Source organism: Rissa tridactyla, chromosome 11 (assembly GCF_028500815.1).
Source record: "Rissa tridactyla isolate bRisTri1 chromosome 11, bRisTri1.patW.cur.20221130, whole genome shotgun sequence".
NCBI classification, from domain to species: Eukaryota; Metazoa; Chordata; class Aves; order Charadriiformes; family Laridae; genus Rissa; species Rissa tridactyla.
In genome coordinates this window covers 8,793,215-8,815,865 of record NC_071476.1, presented here as the reverse complement: position 1 = coordinate 8,815,865, position 22,651 = coordinate 8,793,215, and positions in this window count along the sequence as shown.

The window sequence follows — 22,651 nt, the reverse complement described above, 5'->3', positions numbered from 1 at the left end:
CTTCCAACCTGTTTTTCCCTGTGTTTATTCAATTTACAGCCATTTATCTATCAATTCCAGCTTTGTGCACTTGTCAGTATATGATGAATGTCCCTTTTGCTTTAACATTAAAAGAAATTTCTTAAAAAGAAATTACTTTTTTTCTGTTTCAGGTGGCTAACTGAAAAGCATCATGAGTAATATTGGAGAAATCAGAGCAGTTTCACCACTGTTTTGTTTCGTAGTTGGCCAAAACCATGGGTGAAACTGAAAAGAGAAGATCCTGTGAGATGGCAAAACCCAACCTTACCCTCAGGACACGTTTCATCTTCCCATCTGGAGCAAGGTGGTGACCGGTCTTGCTGCAGCTACTGCATGGCTGCAGGCAGGACTTTCTCAGGCAGAAGGTTTTCCACGATCATCAATGTCCTAATGACAAAAATGCCGAGAGTCAGAGGTTAAAGAGCCCTGGATGGAGTTTGTGGAGCAAAGTGTCTCAATGCACTCTGTGATCCCCCAGCAGCTGCAGGAGATCCTGCCTGGAAGTTTAATCACATCCTTTGGAAGTTTCTGATGTTTCCAAACCAGCTGAGAGGAACTCCAATGTTTAGAATTGTTATGGTATTTTTAAACAAAACGAAACAAAGCAAAAAAAAAAGACACCATTTATTTCTCACCCATTTCAAACAACCAGGACAATTTTTTTCTCTGTGCCTCTTCGATCGTTTTCCCCACAGAGCCATGGGGACAGTGGTACGCAGCCTGTGGCCATTGGTGCGTGACAAGCAGGCCAGGGTACGTGTCAGCATCCCCATGGCAGACTGATGGCAACAGCACAGGGCTGAGAAATCAAACATATATCAGAGTCAGGTTATTCAGAGGAGAAAGAAAGGGGAGATTTCAGGTTGCTGTGTGTTCAGTCTGTTTTTCCCTACTTGGGTGCTGAGAAACAGGTTTCTAAATCTCATTTTATCATCTAATAAACTACTGCATTTCAATACTTCTCAGCCCTGGGAAAAGAGAAGTAGGTTCTGGGAGTAAGCGTGTTATTTTAAAGTGACCAGCAGAGAGTGCGTTTATCACCGTTAGCCAGAAGTGTCACAGGCAGCACAACATCCTTTTCCTTCGGTGCTGCTGGTTGGCAGCTCCAGCTGCTCCCGCTCTCCTCCTGTGTACGGGAGCTATCGCTCTCCAGGAAACGGCTTGTCCTGGCTTAGGAAAAGATCTTGAGGTCTCTTGTGTGCTTAAAGGCAACTGCTTTAGCATTCAAGAGGAGTTTTCAATATACTGATGTAAATGGAAAGTCAAAGCCTTCTGTGGATTTCTTAGACCTTCAGATTTTTACACCTGTGTCATCAGTCCTCAGCACTGCAATATGGCACTTGTGTTCCACCATCAAACCAGCTGCTCGGCTGGGGCGGGTTTCTGCTTCTTGACTAGGAAAGTCTGAAAAATCTGTGTCAAAAGCTACACCACAATATTGGCATGTATTCATATAGGCACTGAAACTCTCAGCACCACACAGGGGAAAGACCTGAAGGCAGAATTTACCTGTTTGAGTTTCTGCTTTTCTCTCATAGAGAGTATACAGAAATAATTCATGTTTTTTCCTGCCAGTTTTGTCCATTTTTCATTTCGCTAACCCACTTCCTCATTTTGGTCCCACAGCCATTATTTCAAACTCCTCTCAAATCAGCCTGAAGCTGTATTGCTAATTCCTCTTTTAAGACAGTTGTCACCAAAACATGTGTGAATAAGCACCATCCCGTGCAATAATTTAGGTAACTGCTGAAGATTAAGAAATAGGATATATGAGGATAATTCTGAGGTTTCTTACAACTCCACAGTAACTTCAGTGTCTCCTTAGATGTCAAAGTCTGCTGATGCTTCAGGTCTCTGAGCCCAGTGTTTCCAGAAACAATTACTAGTGCTTCTGTAGGAGTCTCCAGTTTGGGATGCATAACATAAGACAGCTTCTGAAAATTCACCCACTGTACTAAAATGGACACTTTCACTGAGAACATCACTGTATTTGTGATTACAGGAGGTAAGACAGGTTATGAAAATGCAAACATGGATCTTGGAGCCCTCTACAAAATAGCCGTTTCATTTTAAAATTATTTAATGATGGGCCAGCGGCTCACATCTTCACCAGCTTCCAGCCTGGTGTGATTTTCAGGTTAGTTGTAACTTTGCTGTCTGGCAGTACCATCCCTTGTTTCTTTGCCATCACAGCAGTGACCTGAGCTGAGTTACCATCTCTCCTGTTGGGCATAAAAAGTTTAGGTCAACGGAAATTTCCCAATGCCATTAATGAAGTCAATTCATTTTCCGTTGTATACAGTGAATGTATCTGTTTCTTGCATATACCTCAATGTAAATGCTTACATGTAATTAATGAGTGTGCGATGGCTCTCAGCTTTTTTAGCTTTTACATTAGAACATACTAATGAAGAAAGTAAGACTTGATGCACTGGTCTGTCATTGCCCAGTGTCCTCTGAGCAGCAGTGGCTGTTTAAGGAAATGGTTTGAGACACAGACTGTATAGAAAAGTCTTTCCCTACCATGTCTTCCTGACACCTGGCCCTTGGCAATGTAGGAAATCTCTGAGACAAACGATCCCCGTTGTTCAATTAATGCTACAAACAGGGTTATGATCTGTGAATTTGTGTAACTTGTTTTTTTTTTAACTTACATACAGATTTTCTTTCCGTTATACTCCATAGCAATTAACTTTGTGGTTTAACTAAGCTGCTGCTTGACAATTTCATTGAATGCTTTCCTGTTTTTTCTACTTTGAGAAGTAATGAATTATCACTTGCAATTCACCTTCTGCTTGCCCCTGATTGCAAAGCCCAGGGTCTCCCTTTCTGCTGCTCCTCTTCCTAGTGTCTTCTGCTCAGAAAGTTCCTCTGTGCCCCAAGTGGCCCCTACACCCCCTTGTACGCTGCGCTGCCCTTTCGGAGATGGAGCGATAGGACCCATAAACAGTAGTTAAGATACAGCCATCGCACACAGTGCCTTTTTTCTGTATTATACTCCAATCACTTCCAAACAATGATGTAGGATATTTTATTAGCCTTTCCCACATCTGAGCTGCTACTGTTGAGGACGGTCCACAGTGATCCTGGGCCGAGTAAGACTCAGGTAGAGCCTTTTGCTATTTTTAGAGATGTTACGTTTTCCCATGTCTGTGCTTACCAACACTGAAATTCCTGTGCTGATTTCTTGCCCAGACACTCGTCATTGTGAGATCCCATTAGGACGCCTCCTAGTCAGCTTCAGAGAGTACTTGGCACCACTCCACACTTTCTCACGTTACATCCACTTCCTTTTCCAAAGGACATTAAGCAATGCAGCTCTTTCATACTGTCAATTCTGGCTTTAAACCCTGCTGATGACACATGCTCTTGTGAGTAATTCCTCTAAATTAATTGTTTCATGCAATGGCATTTTCCTTTTGACTGAAGTGACCCAAACCCCTTATCACTTTGATTTTATTTATGTCCCCTTTTTGCACATTCAGTTCTGCATCCCTACGTTCAGACTAGGATTCCTTTCTATTACATCAATTTTATTAGATCATACAGTGTGTATTACTCCCTTGCAAGATATATTTTTTGACTCAAAGCATTAATGATAGATTTACTATTTCACAGCTGCTTTTTCTGTTACCTTGGTAAACACTGATCTTCCCATGTGGCAGAAATGGACTCCATGCTGATGCTCCTGCAGTACTTCTGAAGTGCCTGCCATGTTCAGGCGCCACGACATCCAGCTCTGATAGTCATGCCTCTTTTATCTTTCCTTTTGAACAGTTTTATAAATTCTTAACCTTGCTATTATAAAAGTTACATGACCCATCCATTCTATCTTTTAATTAAACCAACACAAGTAGGCAGCTGGCAGTTGATCATGGCAAGAAGGCAGACAACACCAAAAGCCCTGATAGACCGGCTTAAACAGCTCGTTGTCTGCAACGCAAATGCCTGTTTAAAAGATACTCCATCTCAGTACAAGCTAAGTACATAAAATCATGAATAAATGTGTGAGATAGATAGATAGCAATAAGAAGTCACATAAAAGGCATTTCAGCCTGCACTCTCAATGGGCTATTTCTGCAGCTCTTTGACTTTTGTTGCTTTTACCGGCGTTGGCTCCGTCCCCAGCGCCGTGTGTCTGACTGCATGAGCTTCTGACAGCAGATGGCAGCTTCCTCAAAACCAGAGGGGCAGAAGGGATTGCTACAGGAGAAAACAAAGCAGAAAGCTCGTTTCCCTGCTCTGCCACCCTGCTGCAGTTGACAAGGTCACATCGTTGATCAATGGCAAAATTTGGCCATGAGGGCATCTCGTTGCTTGCCTAGGTTGGGGAAGCAGAGTGCTTTCTTTCTCTGTGCAGCATTTGCAGCTCAAAAGGAGCCTGGTCACTTTTTAAATAATATGATCAACACTTCACTGAATCGCTGGCATGAACGGTCTGTTGCTTTACAGTCACTGCACAACCTCACTGCAATACTGTCGTAAACAGGTCTGCATCAGCTTCCTCCTCCTGACATTCATCCATGGGCAGGGGAGGAAGAGAAAGTGAAGAACAGGTAGTTTTATAGTTAGTATAAAACCATTATGCTCTGGTGAATCCTCCACCCAAAATCGGTGTCAAAATTATTTAATATATATAAGTTATCCTTTAAAATGCCACTTAAAGTTGAGGAATTCCCATCAAAATACTGTGAAAAGATAGCATTTTCATATGTGCTAAAGTATTGGCATTGTCCTTTATTCACTTTAGAGGTGTGGCTCAAGCCAAATCACAATGTCTGTATTTATCCATTATCCAAAACCAAAAAGAAAAGCTTTTATCTAAAGAAGCACAAAGCTCATTACAATGCATATTTGTATTTATATAAAGGGGTCTGTGCTTTACTTCCCATCTGATGGAGATGTATCATAATTTTCCTCAACAGAATTAATCGTTACTGACCACAGCATAAATGTGACCAGAGCTTCCTCCTGTTTGTTGATGGCAGCCTCTTGCATTCAAGCTGTAAATTTGTCCTCTAAGCCAGAAGAGGTTAAGCTGAATATCTCTTGTTTGCCTTATGTGATTTCAGCATAGCTGGCATGAAGGGTTATGAGATTAAGTGGCTGTTCTGTCCAACTCTGATATCGTAATTTGTTCCACAACAGTCATAATAGAACTACTTGTTTTCTCATTTCTTACTGTCATGTAGGAAGAGCAGGACTGGGATTTCTTTTTTCTCTAAAAGCTCTTGTAAGTTTTTGCTTTGTTCTTGCAGCTGGAGCCTGTGACTGGGGCAGCAGCAGAGCGGCAGTGGCACCCGCGCTCTCCTTCCATAACCCAGCCAGAAGCAGTTCAGAGAGTTCATGATGATGAATGGATGATAATAGAAACCAAACGAATAACCTAGGTCGTTATACCATTTCTAATCTAATGCCTGCTGGTATTTTTGTATCCTCACTTGGTAATTTGCTTCAGAGCTCAAGAATTATAATTTGTATATGCATATATATATATATGCATTTACCAAATGAAATGTCTTTACTGTGAAAGTATAACAGATAAAAGACAGTTAATTAGCACTATTACAGTATCGTGTGGGACCATTATGCCAACAACCTAGAGTCAAACATGCTGCAGAAAGTTTTTAACTGTCAGAGTCCTGAGGGCACTAATGGGCTTTGATGGCCCTGACCAGCCTCACCTGGGCTCCTGCCCACACCCTTCCCATGGGCCCAAGAGCCCATTTAAGCTCAGTCCCAGGGCTGATTCCTGTTTTGCAGGAATGCTGATCTCCAGCCCAGTCACAGCCATGATGGTGCTTGGCCACGGGACCTGCTGATTTGGACCCCAACCTGTGAGTTGACTTCCTGACCTTGGACCTGCCTCATCACCACACAGTTACCTGGTGGTCTGGGCTTCTGGTTGAGCCCTGGTTGCCATCCTGATGCCTGTCCTGCTTGCAGTGCTTGGATATGATGGGACTGCGCTCTGGCTGGTGAGGTCAGATGTGTTGTTGTGCTTGGCTCCTGGCTCCCTCTATCTTAGGGAGCAGTCAGCCCTCACTGCACCCTGGCTGTAATTGTACAATTGCCGGTAAGGTAAGATACATACTGACAGAAATATATTTTAGATGAGAGCTGCTAGCAAGTCAAAATGTTCTGCAAGCTATTACAAGTAATACAAAAGTTCAGAATGCTCTAGGCACCGATGCAGTGGTCAGAGAAAGTAAATGTTTCTATTGACTTGAGGGAAGGCTTCCCTTAGACTTCAAAGGGTTGACCTTGTCCCTTCATCTAGCCAAAATATTTTTCTCTAAATCTTCAAGGTTGGGCAGGTAGGGACAGTTGGCATCATGCAACATGTTTGTATAGCTTTCAGCAGCAATTTGTACTGTTCTCTTGGTGAAGAGATGCAAAATAGATTTATTGTAATGCCAGTCCTATCACTTCATCCTGATTTGGGCTGCCAAAGAGCACTGATCTGTGTGCTGTCCCTCTGCTAAATATATCCCCTGCTCATCCTGAACACGCATGCTGCCCTCCAGCTCTCAGTCAGAAGCCAAAATTCATCCGCATGAGATGACCATTGGGAAGTACAGCATGGACCTAATTATCTTCTCTTCCATAGGCAGAAAAAATTAAAATGGCTAAAGAGGCCGGCACAGAAGTGGAAGACGGGGAAGGATCAAGCACAACTTCTAGGGTAAAATCTTAAGCAATGTTGCTGTCTCTAATATTGGCAAGTTATAGGGAACACGGTAGGGAGCCCACCACAAATGTCAGTGATTTAATGGGGTAAAGAGCGGGTTCTTTAATTAATAACAGTGGCGCTAACAGGGGGTGCGGCCGGGCCGCCGCTGTCCGTGGTGCTGCAGGCGCCTCCCGCGCCCGCGGGCGTCGGTGGGGTCTTGGCCCCGGCCGCCATCCTCCTCCTCACTCCTTCTTTGAGACCACCCAGAGAAGGGGTTCACACAGTGCGAAGGGCTTCGCACTCCGTGTGCGGCATCAGGGTTGTGAGTGCTCAGGGGTAGCTGAGAGAAAAGTGGAAGGCACTTGAGGAACTTTACAAAAACTAAATGATTCTTCCTCAAGTGCGTTTTTTGCATTGTGGGTCTGAGTTTTTACTCAACAAGTGTACTGCAGAAGTACCTTAACCACTTCCACAGATATTTGACATGTTGTTTCTTGTAAGCCTGTCAGCTACAACTTTAGAAAGTGAAAGTTAAGAAATGAAACCAGATGAGATCCCCAGCCCGCCAATTAAGACTCACTTGTATTATGACATGCCAGAAGAAGGTAAAACAAATACTTCAACTGCAGAAAAAGCCATGATGAGAGATTTCACACCCTTCTAGCCCTGGGGCAATCCAACTGTGAGATGGAAAGCTGCAGGCTTTGCAGGCTTCACTGTTATCAAAATTAATTATTTCTAAATTCATGACTCACCAAAATCTTCTCCTGTTTTTAGACATGGCAAATTGGATAACTGTGGTGGATTCCTCATCTCCACAATTTGCTTTAAGATAAAAAGCTGTGTGGCTTCTCTCTGCACCTGAACAGCAATGCTGTTAGTAATAATGAAAACTGATTGATCAGTTCACCTCTAAAGACCAAAAAAAGGATCAAGAAGAAACCTCAAGGTGTAAATACAAGCTTTAAAGCAAGGTAAATAAATAAAAGAAAAAAAAAAGTGAGAGTTTCTACCCAGGAACAGAAAACAAGGAGCTTTGAATGATAACGGAGAGAAGGGGAGGTTTCTGCTCACACTCAACTGGACTGGGACATTTTGGATCTAGGCATGCTGTGGTTTGATATTAGACTAGTTGACTTGGCAATGGGTAATATAAAGCTCCAATGAGATGTTGAGAGATGATGAGAACAGTCCAAACATCTTTGTGATCAACACAAAAGGAAAGCTGAAATAGCATCCTGAATCGGTATGATCTTTATTTAACAGATTCCTGCGTTGATTCCCTCAATAAATGCAGAATTATGCAAGAGAAGAATAATCTTCCTAAAATCATAATTCTGCAGTGAAATGATAAAGAGGGCAAGTTTATCATCATAAGAAACCAGAAGGGCAGATAGAGCTGCTACTGAAATGTGGGGGAGTGCTGAGTCACTCTGCATTAAGTGCTGCCATAGTAACTATTTACCAGCTGGTTGGAAATAAGGAAAGACTGAGGGGAAGAAAACCCACCAGAAATAAAAATTAGACAAATTGCAGTTTGAAACACATTACACACACCTTTTTTTTTTTTTTTTAAAAAAAAAAAAAAGACTTAACAGAATGGAACACTTCCTAGGTTTTTTTTTCTATGGGTGTTACTTGGGGCAAACAGATTACATTGGACTGATGAATAGATGCATAAATGTATTCAAGAAGTAAGAAATGGATATTTCTTCTCTGCTAGAATGATGTTATTGCACCTAATTGTGAGAGCAAGTAGGAACCACTTTGGATTTGTTTATTCACAGGGATGTGGCATAGTACATATTGTCTGTAACTCAGCCCAGGCCGTGAAGGAACACAGAGCAGAGGGTTCTTCTGGCAGGAACAGGCTTTGGGGTGAACTGCAAAACTTAACATAGTTTTGAGAGGGGTATGAACTCAGATTCCTTGGCCAGTCTTTTCTGATGTTGTCCTCTTCTCTGACTATTAGGAAGATCACTGCTGGCCTGTGGTTGTGGCTTAAATTTCTTGATGGTTGAGGGTAAGCCCTCAGCAGGAGAGCGAGCTCTGTGGCGATTTGTAATAGCAATTTGGGGCCTGTCTGTGACTCATAAGATTCTGGGTGGTTTCTCACTGTGGAAAATTTCAGCATCATCATGACAAGTGTCTGTCACCTCTGAAGACAAAATCTCCATTACTATCATCCCAGATGACAAACACTAAGTGAGAGCACTTAATTTGGTGATAGCACTTAAACTGGTGCCTGTTGAGGTGTAAACAACTCCAGAAAATGGAGTGGTTGGGCCTTTTGATAACCAGTTGGGCCAAGTTTGTCTTGGGCTGTATTGTGTAGAGAAGCAGAAATCTACCAAAGATTTTTAAAGTCAAGAATTGGAAAAAGGTTCATGAGAACTTCACAGAGAGGCAGGAAGTTTGTGGTGAAACAGAGGAAGTCACTTATCTTTTTTTAATCTGCATACATATTGGAGGAGCTGCTGCAGGAGATGATGAGGTCAGGAACACTATTCTTTGCAGAGCACAGGCAGACACCTTGTGGGTCCCCAAAGCAAGGGCACGGAGGTCTAGGTGGTATTTATTGTGTCAATGATCTTCACTCCTCCTGTGTTAGATGGGAGAAAGGTGTTTTCAGGACTCATTGTGCAACTGTTTGTGTAAATCTCTGCTGTAGGCCTATTTAGTGGAGTTCTGGGAGCTGGTCCATTTCAACCAGTTTCTACTGGTCCCTCAGCTTCCCTAAGGAAGTATTATTTAAAAAGGCCCATCTCCTGAAGGACCAAGAGATCCCATATCACTTGGACAACTTAATTTGTTCTATCAATGAACTTCATTATTGTCATTTCTAGCTAACAGAGGTTTTCAGGAGCCCAGAAGCAGGGGTCAGCAAATGACACTGGTGGTTCAGGGAGAAGTCTGGGCTTGCTTAGGCACAGGGGCTGTAGGATTTGGGTTGCCTGCAGAAGATGAGACATGCTAACAGCCTTCCAGCACAAAATTTGCTGCAGGGAGGAAAGTAAAAATGGGGTAGAATCCGTTCTTCCTTATCAAGAAAGAGAAGGCTGTAGGAATAGGCTAGACAAAAGCTCTTAAGTAAAATAGATTGTGCAGTATTTAATCTATAATCTATTTTACTCCTAAGTAAAATAGATTGCAGTAGATATGATTTTGCCAAGTCCTATTTTATAGCTGTTTTATTTGATTTTATGACATCCAGTATAGCTGAAGTCACGATTGCTGTAGAGGTATTTACTGTGAGAAGTGTAGTCTGAGGAACCGGATAAAGTTGTTCCTGGTTCCCAGCTCACTTGCTAGCATGCTTGATGGTGGTTTTCTGCTTTGAGACCATGGATCTTGGAAGCCCAATAGCCCTTGAGCAAAATGGATGTGGCAATTTTCTAAGACCTTTCAGAAGTGGGCAGTAGTGACACTAGCACAAGTGACATCAGTTTTAGTCAGCTGCTGGTCCTCTGTATACAGGAAATTTTTTGAAGTCTTTTCATAGTGAATCAGAAGGAAACCACATTGTGAAAAATGATGTGTACCATGAAATGGAAATTCATTTACATCAACTTTGTTATCACCTTTAAGAAAACCAAAAGCCTTTATCTTCAAAAGAAGTGTGTCCTGGACAACTGTAATCTTAGAATTGTTTAGGTTGGGAAAAAACCTTTTAACATCATTGAGTCCAACTGTTAACCTAAGACTGCCAAAACTACCACCAAACCCCCTCAGCACCACGTCTGCCCGGCTTTTAAATACCTCCAGGGATGGTGCCTCAACTGCACCAGTTCCAATGCTTAATAACCCTTTCAGTGTAAAAATATTTCCTAATATCCATCCTAAACCTCCCCTGGTGCACCTTGAGGCTGTTTCCTCTTGTCCCATCACCTGTTCCTTGGAAGAAGAGACCGACCCCCCCTGGCTACACCCTCCTTTCAGGGAGTTGTAGAGAGCGAGAAGGTCTCCCCTCAGCCTCCTTTTCTCCAGGCTGAACACCCTCAGCTGCTCCTCACAGGACTTGTGCCCCAGACCCCTCACCAGCTCCATTGCCCTTCTCTGGACACACTCCAGCACCTCAAGGTCTGTCTTGTGGTGAGGGGCCCAAACCTGGACACAGCACTCGAGGTGGGGCCTCCCCAGTGCCCAGTACAGGGGGACAATCACTGCCCCGGTCCTGCTGGCCACATTATTGCTGATACAATCCTACCTGAACTACTGCTAATTCCTGGTACAGGCAAGGAATTTTTTTTGGTGTATCTTGCTCCATGCTTATGAAGAGTTAAACAGCTGCATATCACAGCTTTGAGCAAGCAGTTCTGCCTGCTTTGCAGATCTGCCATGTTAGTCACTCAAAGGGCTAGGAAAAAACCACAGTGTGTCGTCTACCTCTTGCCACTCCTGTCCTGTTTACCCCATTAGCACTGTGATTGCTGGAGGGATGCAAGACGTGAGCTCACCGCTGGTGCAGCCCTTTTAAAGCCTTTTTCTGCAAAGCCCTCCTTCTACTGTGGAGCTCAGAGATTCATTTTCTACAACCAGCTTTTTCAGGGAAAGATGGAATTGCCAAGAACACAAATCTCCTATTCCCTGCCTTGTATTTAGCACCGCACACATAGTTTGTCTCCTTTTTTTTGAGGAGCCTTTAACTGTATTTTAAGATGTTAAAATATCTGGGAGCAATGCTGATCTGCCTCACAGGTGCTGCTGATGGAGCTGTAGGTGTTTCAGCATCTCTGATGGTCGCGTTTTGGGGACCATTTCTGCGCGTGTCGCTGTCCAGTGGCAATTTTATCGGCCAAAGGTGATAATAACAGCCATTATGGAGTAAAGTTTCTTCCCTTGCCCCCCCTGCTCTCCCATGCCGCTGATGCTGGGGGCCGTTCCGAGGGGGGAGGGATGCTCTCGCACACCAGCCAGCACCATCGCCGCTTTTAAGACGGAGCTGGAGGGCTCGGCAGGATGGGGAGAGGAGGAGGGACGCTAAAAATACCGCCCTGTGCTGGGAGAGCGTGCGGTGCCCGGCGGGCCGGGCCGCCAGGGTGCGCAGGGAGCGCGCCTGGGTGCGCAGGGAGCGCGCCGGGAGCGCGCAGCAGTGCGCGGCTGCACGGAGCGGGCCGCGCCGCAGGGATGCTCGCCCCGCTCCTGGGTTCCGCGGGCTCCGGCTGGCTGCTGCTGGGTGAGTGCTCCCCAAAAACCGCCTCGGCGGCTGGGATTTGTCCCCCCCATCACATCCCACTCGGTGCCGGCTCCTTCCCCCGGCAGGGAAACGCCGGGCCGGCCCCCACGGAAACAATCTCCGGGCGCTGCTCTCTGCTGTCTGGCTCCCCCTTCCCCTCCCCGGCTCTGGAGTAAAGGGGATTTGGGGCGCTTTGAAGGGAAAAGGCAGGCGGGAGCACGCCTTTCATAGCAAAAATGGAAATGTGATCTTCTGCTGCACGCGTGCGAGGCGAAAGCCGGCACAATGAGATGTTATTGCAGCGCGATACGGCAAGCTCGGCTCAACGCATTACATAATTTCTCTCAAATCATCTCGCCGGTTCATTCAGCTGGTCCATCTTTGGCAAATTGGTAAGGGCACTTCGTCTGTAGTGGGTATGTGAAACCGGGCAGTGCACTAGTCTGTGTATGCTTGTGCATTATAGCTATTGGACGGGGGTGACCGTGAATCCCATTGTTGTGTGGGCAGGTAGTAACGATTCAAAGTGTGCCTGGACTAGAAAATTGTCGTGACTCTGAAATAGGACGTTCTCTGTAAGGCATTGAAAGGTTTGGCTGTAAATGATCTGCTGCACTGATTCAAAATCGAGTCCTTTGAATCTGTGTGAAGTGTCTTTTCTAAGGAAAGGTAACGTTCAATGTCTGTGCTGTTTTGCCCTTTATCTACCAAACAGCTTTCCTCTAGGCAGGCAGACTTCCAAGGGGAAGAAGTAAAAGAGGAAAATGATTTTAAAGACATCATCTTTGCATCATTAGGTAAATACTGGGGAGGGTGGGAGCACCAAGAATGGAAAATGTATCATAATTATTTATGTTCATATTTACTATCTATTTTTGACTATGAAAAAAGATGATTCACACTGAAAAAAAGAGGAAAATAATACCTCTGGCCTGAATTTTCTCTCTGAAAATATCCTGGTGGCTCCCATTAAAGTCAGTGGGCTTACAGCTGCTTATATCAGCAGCTTGAATCAGCTGCTTTTCAACTGTGGCAAAACTCATGCAGTGCAAATATGGCCCAGAGGGAATTACATGGATGAATCAGAAAGCAGGACTTGGCTCAGAGGCTGCAGGCAAGTGTTTGTTACAGTATTTTGGGCCCCAAGGCCCCAGGGACTGCTCTGAGCTACGTTACTGGATGCACCAGGCTTGTTTGTGACAGTGGGAGGAGAACTGGGCCTGCTGGGAGCGGGTCTCCTGTGCGAGCTCTTGCTCTCAGGCCTCCACATCCGCCCCGCAGTATCGATCCCTGTGCCTCCCATCTCAGTGTTTACTCTGCTGTGTCCAAACGCATCTCCCTCGTGCATCCAGCTATCCCGAAGTGTATCCGTTCAGGTGCGGCTCTGACTCGTGGCCTTCCTTAGTGCCATGGTCATTTTATTTTAGCGCGGACATAACTTTAGCCCAACATTTTGATCTACAGAATAGATGCCCTTGGAAGACAGATGTGCTGTTGTTGCTATTTGCAGTGGCACTCAGCAGCAGCCAAGACGTACAACAACACAGGTCATAGAATCAGAATTATTTAGGTTGGAAAATACCTTTAAGATCATCAAGTCCAACCATAAACCTGATGCTGCCAAATCCACCACTAAACCATGGAAGATGGAGCCCACTGGAGAGACGAGGGCCCTGCCTGACTTGGCAGCATGGCACTTGCTCAGCCACATGCCTGTGGTCGCTGCTCTCATGCATGGTCTTGATCTTCTGGTGGCCCCATCCCATCAGACAGTCACAGCAGCTCTGCTGATTTGCTGAGTAAGGGGCTCCTTGGCCATTACAGCCCAGTGCGGCACTCTTGTTTATTGTAAATGATCTTCTGGCATCATTACAAGTGTTTTGACTAGTTGAGAACAGGTCTATAATGCTCACCTCAATGAAATAATGGTAGAAGTCAGAGAAAGACAAAGTTAATTATTTCCTAATGCACGGACTCAGACGGTCTGATGGATGCACAGAGTGGTATAGTAAAATAAAACAAACAAACCCAAGACCAAATCCTCCTGGGGGTTTACACGTTGGGCTGGTTTGGTTGAAGCAGTATGAGGTTATGGTTCACCCTGTGCTTCTCTCCCCTTGAGTAAGAGAAGGCAATCCCAGAGACTCTTCTGCTCTTCTCTTCCCCCCTCATTTAATGTGCTTGTAACCCTGAGCCACTCGCCCGCCCTGTCAGTCCTGTCTTACAGCGAGGAAGAGGAGGGTTTGCTCTCCTCAATCCTGGCAGCAGCTGGAGGCCCCGGCAGGCGCCTGTGCCGGTGTGTGGAGGCACAAGAAGGGAATTCTGCCATCACAGTGTCCCTTCTCCTCGCTGCCACCCGCGCATCTCCAAATACTTCTCAGTGCACGTTCGCAAAGGAGCAGGGGGTTCATCTGGTGTTGCAATAGACTTCTGCGGTCCCACTGCTGAGCCCGGCTCTTGCACTGTGACACAGGAGTCCTTGCTGATGCCCTGAAATTCAGGTCTCTGGATAAGAAATATTTCCTGCTGTGCTTTGTGTATGAAACGGAGCAGATGCCCAAGGCCGCTCAGCCCAGCCCATGGAGTGCTGGATGCTGCACAAGAGGCAAAGCCTGTGCTATTGATGAGGTATATTTAGTTGCTTTTATTCTCCGTCCCTCTATTACTGCTCCATTTGTACAGTTGCTACATACCATCAAAAAGGAAGAGTAAATGTATTTGGATTTCCCTGCTTGCTTGCGGGGAAAGACAGCACATAGCAATTTTTCTCTGCTGCTCTGGACTAATCTAGACTTTTATTTGATTCTTATCTCCACGCTACTATGGATTTTACAAATATAATCAAGTAATGAAAAGAGGAGAAAAGCTTTGAAGACAGATGGTAAACTGAATTAACTGAATACCCACAGAAAAACGAAAGCTGACTTGGGAGCAGGCCAGGAACAAAGAAAGACAACATTACATCAGTAAGAGTATAATTGTCATTGTTTTGACGTCACTGAACACTGCAGAGAACCACAGTGTTTAAACCTTCCCTTGTTATTACATTTCTGAGAGCTCTTTGAGAGAAACGCCAGCATCTTCCTTCTTTACCACTGCAGAGTTGCAACCAGCACCTGAATAACTTGTAGGTAACTAGAGACAAGCCTGGGCGAGGGCGAAGAGGCGATGGTCGGGAACGAGACGCAGGCAATTACCTCTTGATAGATGCACAGGCATCAAGGGCAGCTCTTTTCCCGTGGTTTTTTTATTGGCTTTGCTAGATTATTCCTTCATACAGAGCCAAACAAAATTATTGACTTAATCACCCTCTTTCTGATCAGAAAGGAACAGGAGAGAAGAACATCTATTAATACAATTCTTTTATTTTTGAGTGCTCTGCATGTGCTCCTTGCTGATGGATCAATACAGGTAATGAGTTGTTTTCCATCACTGCTAATTCTGTCCCTTGTGCTACGGTGCGAAGCCAAAGCCCTGCAGGTCCTTGGCACTGGGGTCCCATCTGTCCCTGTAGGGCTGTGGGTGCCAGGAGCATGGCAGGGCCACCCGCAGTGCTCTGTTCCTGCAGCTCTCGGGCCATGTCCCCTCTGGAGAAGGTACTGGTGTCTGAACCACTTTGGCCTCTCTCCTCCTCTCCCTCTGACCAGGAGGGCTTACAGAGCTCGTGAACCCAGATAGCCTCTTACCCTGGAAACCAGTCAAACGCAGTGGGGTAAGGTGTGCTCAAGAGCACGTGGCTTTAAAATATGGATAAGCATGCTTGAAATATATCTGTAAAATCTGTGGAACCCCAGTGGGAGCCCTCACGCTTCTCTCTGCGCTCTCCTGTAGTTTGCTGAGAGCCACACCTGGCTCTCCAGGGACTTTTCTTCCCAGACGTGCTGATTCAGAGCCTTTGCAAATCCTTTTTCAGAGACGCCGAGTAACTTAGCATCGGTACCGTACAGCGTGATACGGGTAAATGTTTTGCTGGGCTGGGATTGATTGCCATAGTGTGCTATCAGCGCTTATTGATGACAAGTCATTTACTGTGTCAAATCCTCCTTCCAACATAAACATTGTCACGGAGCCGTCAAGGTGACCCGCGGCGGTGGGGAGGCAGGCAAGACCGAGGGAGGGGAGGGACCAGAGGAGGAAGGCTTTGCCTGATTTTGCTTCTTCCTTATGCTCTGTATATAGATAAAATTATAAATACCATTCTGATGGAGACCCACTACGGAAAACTTGGTGGCTGACGACAAGAAAGAGTAAGACACTGAGATTTTTAGCCAGGAAGAGTTTCAAAACTGTAGGGGTAACTCCACCCCATGGGGCCCTGGAGCTGGTCCCCACACTCCCTACTGGAGCCATGTCTCACACTCTACTCACTGCTTGGGATTTTACAAGCAGTGATGGAGGTACAACATGTAGCAGATGCTTTGGAGAGGCATGGCTGAAAACGCAGCCCCTGCCCAGCGCGGGCTGAGTTCACGGCAGGGTTTGGCAGGACCCTGCAGTCACTCTCCCAAAAAACCCAGGTACTGCTCTTGCTGTCCCAGAAGCTCCCCTGTTCACCACACAACTTCTCAGTTCTTTTCTTTCTGGGCTTTTCTGTCTTCCGTGCTCTGTGGTACACCACTCTTAAAAATGTGGAAAGAAGATAAATCCAACCACCTTGTCCAAGACATTTTCTTTTGCACCACAGGAAGAAAGTGTCACTTGTCAAAAAAAAAAAAAAGGTATCATTCAGTGGAAATCACCATCTCATTAGGAAACCCCCAATTAAGGGAGGAAAAGTCTTTATATTTAGACCTGTGTGCTATGGTGTCGCAAGACTGCAGCTCACATTTCCATTCGCTCATCGATGTGGCTGCTGTGGTAGAGATACAATCTCAGAAACACCACATGTAACCTACAGTGAACAGTTTCCACTTCATTACTGCACAATAGTTCTGCAAAATCAGTGTTGGCTGAGTTGGCCTTGGTGAGGCCAATGGGTTTCAGAGATACCCGTGTTTCGTTACGTGGCTTTGCTCGCTGAGGTCAAGGGTGTCACTTGGCACAGGGAGCAGCAATTCCTGTCCAATGGGAATGCTGCACGAGCAGTGAGATGCTGGGTGATTCAGAAAAATACCAACCCCAGAGAAGGGTCTTTTCTGTGCTGGTGCCTGTGGCAGAGGTGGTTACCTGAATAAGGCCATCATCTAGCAGCCAAACTCCGACAGCCTTCATCACTCTCACTGCTGAGGGGTTTGGTGATGGTAGGAAGGAGGAGAGCACCAGTCCTGAGCCTGGGAATGGACACCTGGATGCTCCATCTGGACACCTGGGCTTGTGCTTTGACCTCAGATGAAGGACGGTTGCCTTCAAGGCTATCAACCTGATGGCACTTACCACAAAGCCTTCATTTCTGAGTTGCACCTTCAGGTCCAGAAGCACAAGTGCTGAGGTGGCAGGGACCAGGCGTGGGGTGCCACCTTATGCAGAAGTGTCACCCTCCCTGCTGTGAACAAACTTTCATTTTGGAAAGTTGTTCTAGAAACTTTTGCTCCACAATCTTCCAAGTTTCAGCTCAGATTTGCTTATGACTAATCTAGATCCTGCTTGTTTGGATGCCAGCGTGATGCCTCAGCCAAGCCATTTGTTTTCCCCCAGTGTTGGTTCCCACAGCGCAACCTCCTCCCTGAGACAGTTGCCCACGTGGCAGCTCTCTGCCCCCATCTGCCTGCTCCCGGGGCTGTGTCCCCTCCTCAGCCTGGCAGCTTTTGCCTTTGGAAAGGATGGGTTCTCCTGCTGTGGAGAGCACAGGCAGCGCATGGCTGGGTGCAGAGAGCACCATGGCTCCCTTTGGGCCGCCCCTTGACCTGTTGTTGGATGGAAAGCTGCAGCCTTCCTTTCCCTGGCTAGGCAAGCCAAGCCTCTGCGTTTGTTCATGGCTGAGAAGAGAAAGGGATAAAATAACCTTTCCTTCTCCCACCAGCCATTGAGAAATTGAGGCTGAGTTGCCCCATATACAAGCTGAAGCAGCTCCTGGGCTGCGCTGACCCCCATGGGCTGGTGATGGTGCCTGGGGAGAGATGGAGGCTCAGGACCAGCCTCCTCCAGGAAGGATGTAGAAGTGTCTCCACGTGGCGAGGCTCAGAGCCACGTCCCCTCCACCTCTGGAGCAACAAGGTACTCCTTTCCCAGGGCTACCAAATCCCTAAAATCAGTTCAACGAGCAATATGGACATTGCTGTGATTGAGAGGGGAACGAGACTTGGGACATCTCTTGTAGTCCTAAAAACCTCCCTGGTTTGGCAAGTTAAAAAAAATTAGCAAATTCCCACTATGGTCTGGGACTGTAGCAGAGGAGCAGCTTCTGTGTATGCTGCTTGGGCAGACACTGGCCGGGGTGTCCGCAGTTGCTGCTAGATGGCACCAGTTGAGAGCTGCAGACAGGGAAAGCACCGAGGTGTTTGCTGAACTGGGATTAACTTCATTTTTTTCCTCCAAGGACAAGTGTGAGCTGGTCAGCACAGGACCCAGCACTGAAATTGCTAAACTGTTTTAATTTATGGGGGTTATTTTTGTCTTTGAAAAAGTACCTAGAAAGAGAATAAATCATTCTGCTGTTGATTTAAATGAATTGGAAGTGATCTAAGCCAAACGTGCACCGAAGTTACAAAAGATGTGAATGACACGGATTTAAGTATCTTTTCTGCTGAGACCAGTACTTGGGTATAGAAAGTGGAAAGAACATTATTTAGAGCTTGTTTCAAGATTCTTTCCAGTGGTGGAGAAAAAAAGACAAATATATCATTGAATGGTTAGAGTTGGAAGAGACCTTAAAGATCATCCAGTGCCACCCCCTGCCCTGGGCAGGGACACCTCCCACCACACCAGGTTGCTCCAAGCCCCGTCCAACCTGGCCTTGAACCCCTCCAGGGATGGGGCAGCCACAGCTTCTCTGGGCAACCTGGGCCAGGGGATCACCGCCCTCACAGCAAACAATTTCTTCCTTATACATAGAATATAAAAATAATAAAATATAAAATAAATAATAAAATTATAAAATAATAAAAATATAAATTAAAAATATAAAATATTATGATCCCTCTTGAAATGTTAAATGTATTTTACTTCGATACAGTTCAGTTTTAGGTAGAACCATTCCCCGTAACTCCAGATGACCTAATTCAGAATTATTTTTTCTTCCAAAAAAAAAAAAAAAGGTTGAAATGACTCCGTCCAGCAGCCCAGCTGGGAGCAGCCTGTGGGCAACTTGCACAGGGTCACCCGAGGGGTCCCCGCGCCCCGGTGTCCGCCGAACCTTTGAGCGGGGGATGGTTCCCGCAGCGCCCGGTTGGCTGTGGGTGTCCCCCCGCCCCGGCTCAGCCCACGCGTGTTTTGGGGACGCCGGGGGAGCGATCCCCAGTGACCTCCTCCCTCCGCCCCTGCGCAATGCCCGAGCCCGGGTTTTATTCTGCCTGAAAAGAGGTTTTTTTGTGGCGGCCGGGAGCAGCCGGCTCTCCCCGGGCAGGCAAATCCCCGGCGCTGAGAGGCTGCCGGGGGTGGTGTGATGCTCTGACCTGCCAACAGCGATTCAGCGCTCCGCTTCCTTTCGGAAAAGGCATTTGCATATCCTCTATTCACTTTATTTGGTTAAACACATTTGAAAAGGCAAAAGCTCTGGGTCATTGAGACTGAAGAATGGGCTGTCTGAGGGCCTCCCCCCACCTTAACTCTTTGAAACCTCCAGTATCTTAGAGGGACGTCTTAAAATATACAGAAAAGGGGACTTAAGGGCTGCTTTTCCAGCAGGGAAGGGAGCTGGAGATGGGGAAAAGCCTGACAGCAGGGAGGCAGAGGAAAGGTGCCGTACACCTCTGAACTGAACATTTGCTTTTGTGCAGCCGTAGAGATTTGGGGAGAGTTTGTAAAATTTAGCATGGACAGAAATGTCTTCATGGAGACTTGAAAATATCTGTGAAAATATGAGAGCAAAAGCAAGTTACAGTAGTGCCAGGCACAGAAACGTACTGCAGGGTGTGAAATCGGAGAGTGGAACTGACTAGAAACAAAAATATAAATAGCCTAATTGCTGATTAAGTTAACAAAATAATGAGAAAACCAAAAACAAACAAAACCCAAAACAAACAAACACAAACTAAGGCAAAAACAAAGATCCTGAAACATAAACCAAGTGGTTAAAAACATTCAAACAATGTAACCACGTGTTATTACTGTCAGAAGAAAGTTTTGGTGAAGTATTTAACTTCAAATATTTAAGGACATCTCAAATCACAGCCCGACCACGGATTTCTCAAAAACCTTCCGTGGGATGATGCCAACCCGGGGGTACCGGAGATGGGTGGCTGCTGTGGTTGGGGTCTCAGGGTGGTGGGTGCCAGGATGCTGAAGGCAGCCCCTTGGACCAGGGCAGGATGCGGCCCCTGCACCTCACCGCATCCTGTACCCACCGCGCTCAGCTGCAAAATGGAATCGGTGCTTCTGGATGCCTGTAAACTGTTTTGAGGATGACAGCTGGGAAGAGATGCATAAGCAAGAAAATCATTACCATCGTGGGTTTATTTTTATCCCCCTGACATCCATTGGCTTCCCTGCGGTGTAAGGAAATGGAGAGCCAGAGGGACAGGAGGCAGGAGGAAGAAACGTTTGTCTGCTAGCCTCATATTAGTGTTCCTAATTATTGAATTAATCCTCTATTCATACAATATGCTTCCTTCCTGCTGCTCTTTGTAAGTGGTCAAAATTATATACTGCATAATCAACACAAGCATAATACCCAACCAAAAAAAACAAAGAAAGAAAAAAGAGACTGCTAAAAAGAGAGACCTTTTACATTATTTTAATTAGTGGCTGGTTTCTATTTTTAATTGCCGCAGGATTTTCCATGGATGGGCCTTAAGGACCATGTTGGCAGGTTTCTGTTCTGTAACTGAAGCTATTGACCTGGGTTATGGGAAAGTCTTGAAAGACAAAGCAGCAGTTTTTATTGAGTTATCCTCAGAATTCTGAAGCGCTGTGTGGGACTCCAGGCCACGGAGCCATGAAAGGCCAGGAGCTCACGGGCCATTTCTGAGCCCAGCGTGGTTTCCTGGTGGCGCAGCCTCGGTCAGCTGCTCTGGTGGCTCTGCATCCTCCCGGCTATAAGCATCACTCTGTTTAAAATTCAACCTTAATCAGTGTTTCTCAATAATTTTGATAAAGCATAGAGAAATTCAATAGGTTACTCTCATCTCTCACGTTGTGTTCGACTGTGAGCATTAAAAGCACTGTGACTTACTGATACAACTTGTTTCTTTTCCTGGACAGGTGGGGTCTCAGCCAAATCCCATAAAAGTCCTTTTGAAGTCTTTCCATTGATTTTACTGATAGTTGGATCTCACCAGGCTTTAGACTGAGCAGTAATCAGCACAAAAGGTGAACTCTTATTTCCTTTGTACTTGTAGAGCATAAACATCCCTGCTACATAACTCACGAAGGTGAGGATGAGTTTTAGGCAGCTTTCTGCAGAAGCAGAAGTCACCTGGGTCCTGGTTTGAAGCACAAAGGGCTTTGTGGCTCGTCTTGCCTTGGCCGGGCCCTCAGCCTCTGCAGAGCACAGCTCATACATCTGCAGCAGGATCTTAACACAGACTTGAACTGTCCTCTGAGTCGCAGCGCCAAAGGCCCTTGGGAGCAAACCCCCTGTTTTCCTTCAGCTGCCCGTCCAAAAAAGGAGGCTGCCGTCCCATAAAAAGCTCTCCCCATTACTCTGCTCTGCAAATCCAAATCACCTGGCAGAAAATGCTGGGGCTCTGGGGAAGCTTTTATTCTGTGTACTACTCAGTGTGCTTATGTCCATCTTCCCTTAAGGTAGGAAACCTAAATCCGTTTTTCTCCCTTTGTTCTGTCTCATGTTTCTCCTATGGTTGTTCCAGCAACTACTGCTCAGAGTATTTACTGGGGAGGTGGAAGAGGCTGAAGTTGTCCTGAAATATGTGTGTTACTGAAGCCCCCCACCTACGCTGAGGGTATATTGCGCACTGCGGGCTCCAGGGAGGTAGGCAAGAGCATCCCTTACCAACGGGAGCTTGAAAGAAGAGCTCTTACAAATAAATGCAGCACAGTAACTTGGTTTTAATCCAATATTATCTTAAATCAGTATTCTCACATCCCCTTTGGAGAACTCCCTCATGAACACAGCTGTGGTGCATCTGTGGGCTACAGGCACCCAAGCGCCCAGCCAGCCCGCGGCTGCTCACACACCTCAAATATTTTCCTAAATACAAACTTTCTGTCAAACTATGGCTCCTGAAGAACAAAGGGGCAAGAATCTGAGCTGGTGAATATTGCTGAGGTCCCATTACACCAGCACTATGATGCTGATTTACACCTGCAGAGCATTTAGGCTAGTACTCCCTGCCCTACCCAGGCAAATTTATGAATTAAGCCTGATTGCAGAATACCCACATCTGAGCCAAATGAGCAATGTTTGACAAGCTTGCCTGAAATCTCATTAAATATCTGTCCCTCTTCATTCACGAGTGTTGAATGTTGTTCGAATATTCTCCATAGAGGCAGTATAAAGTGTCAGAGAATGCGGGGACTCCAAGCGCGTAATATTGCAAGTACAATTTAGGACACGTCAAACAGAAACTTTATGATAACAGTGGGAGTAGGGTTGGACGGCAGCGCCCCCTCTGCTCCCGTTTTTTCTGCTAAGCCATTACCAGACCCTATATATTGTTTGAGAAAAAAAGAAGGTGAGGAAAACAATAATGTCAATGTTAACAAAGCCAAGTATCCCTCCCTGG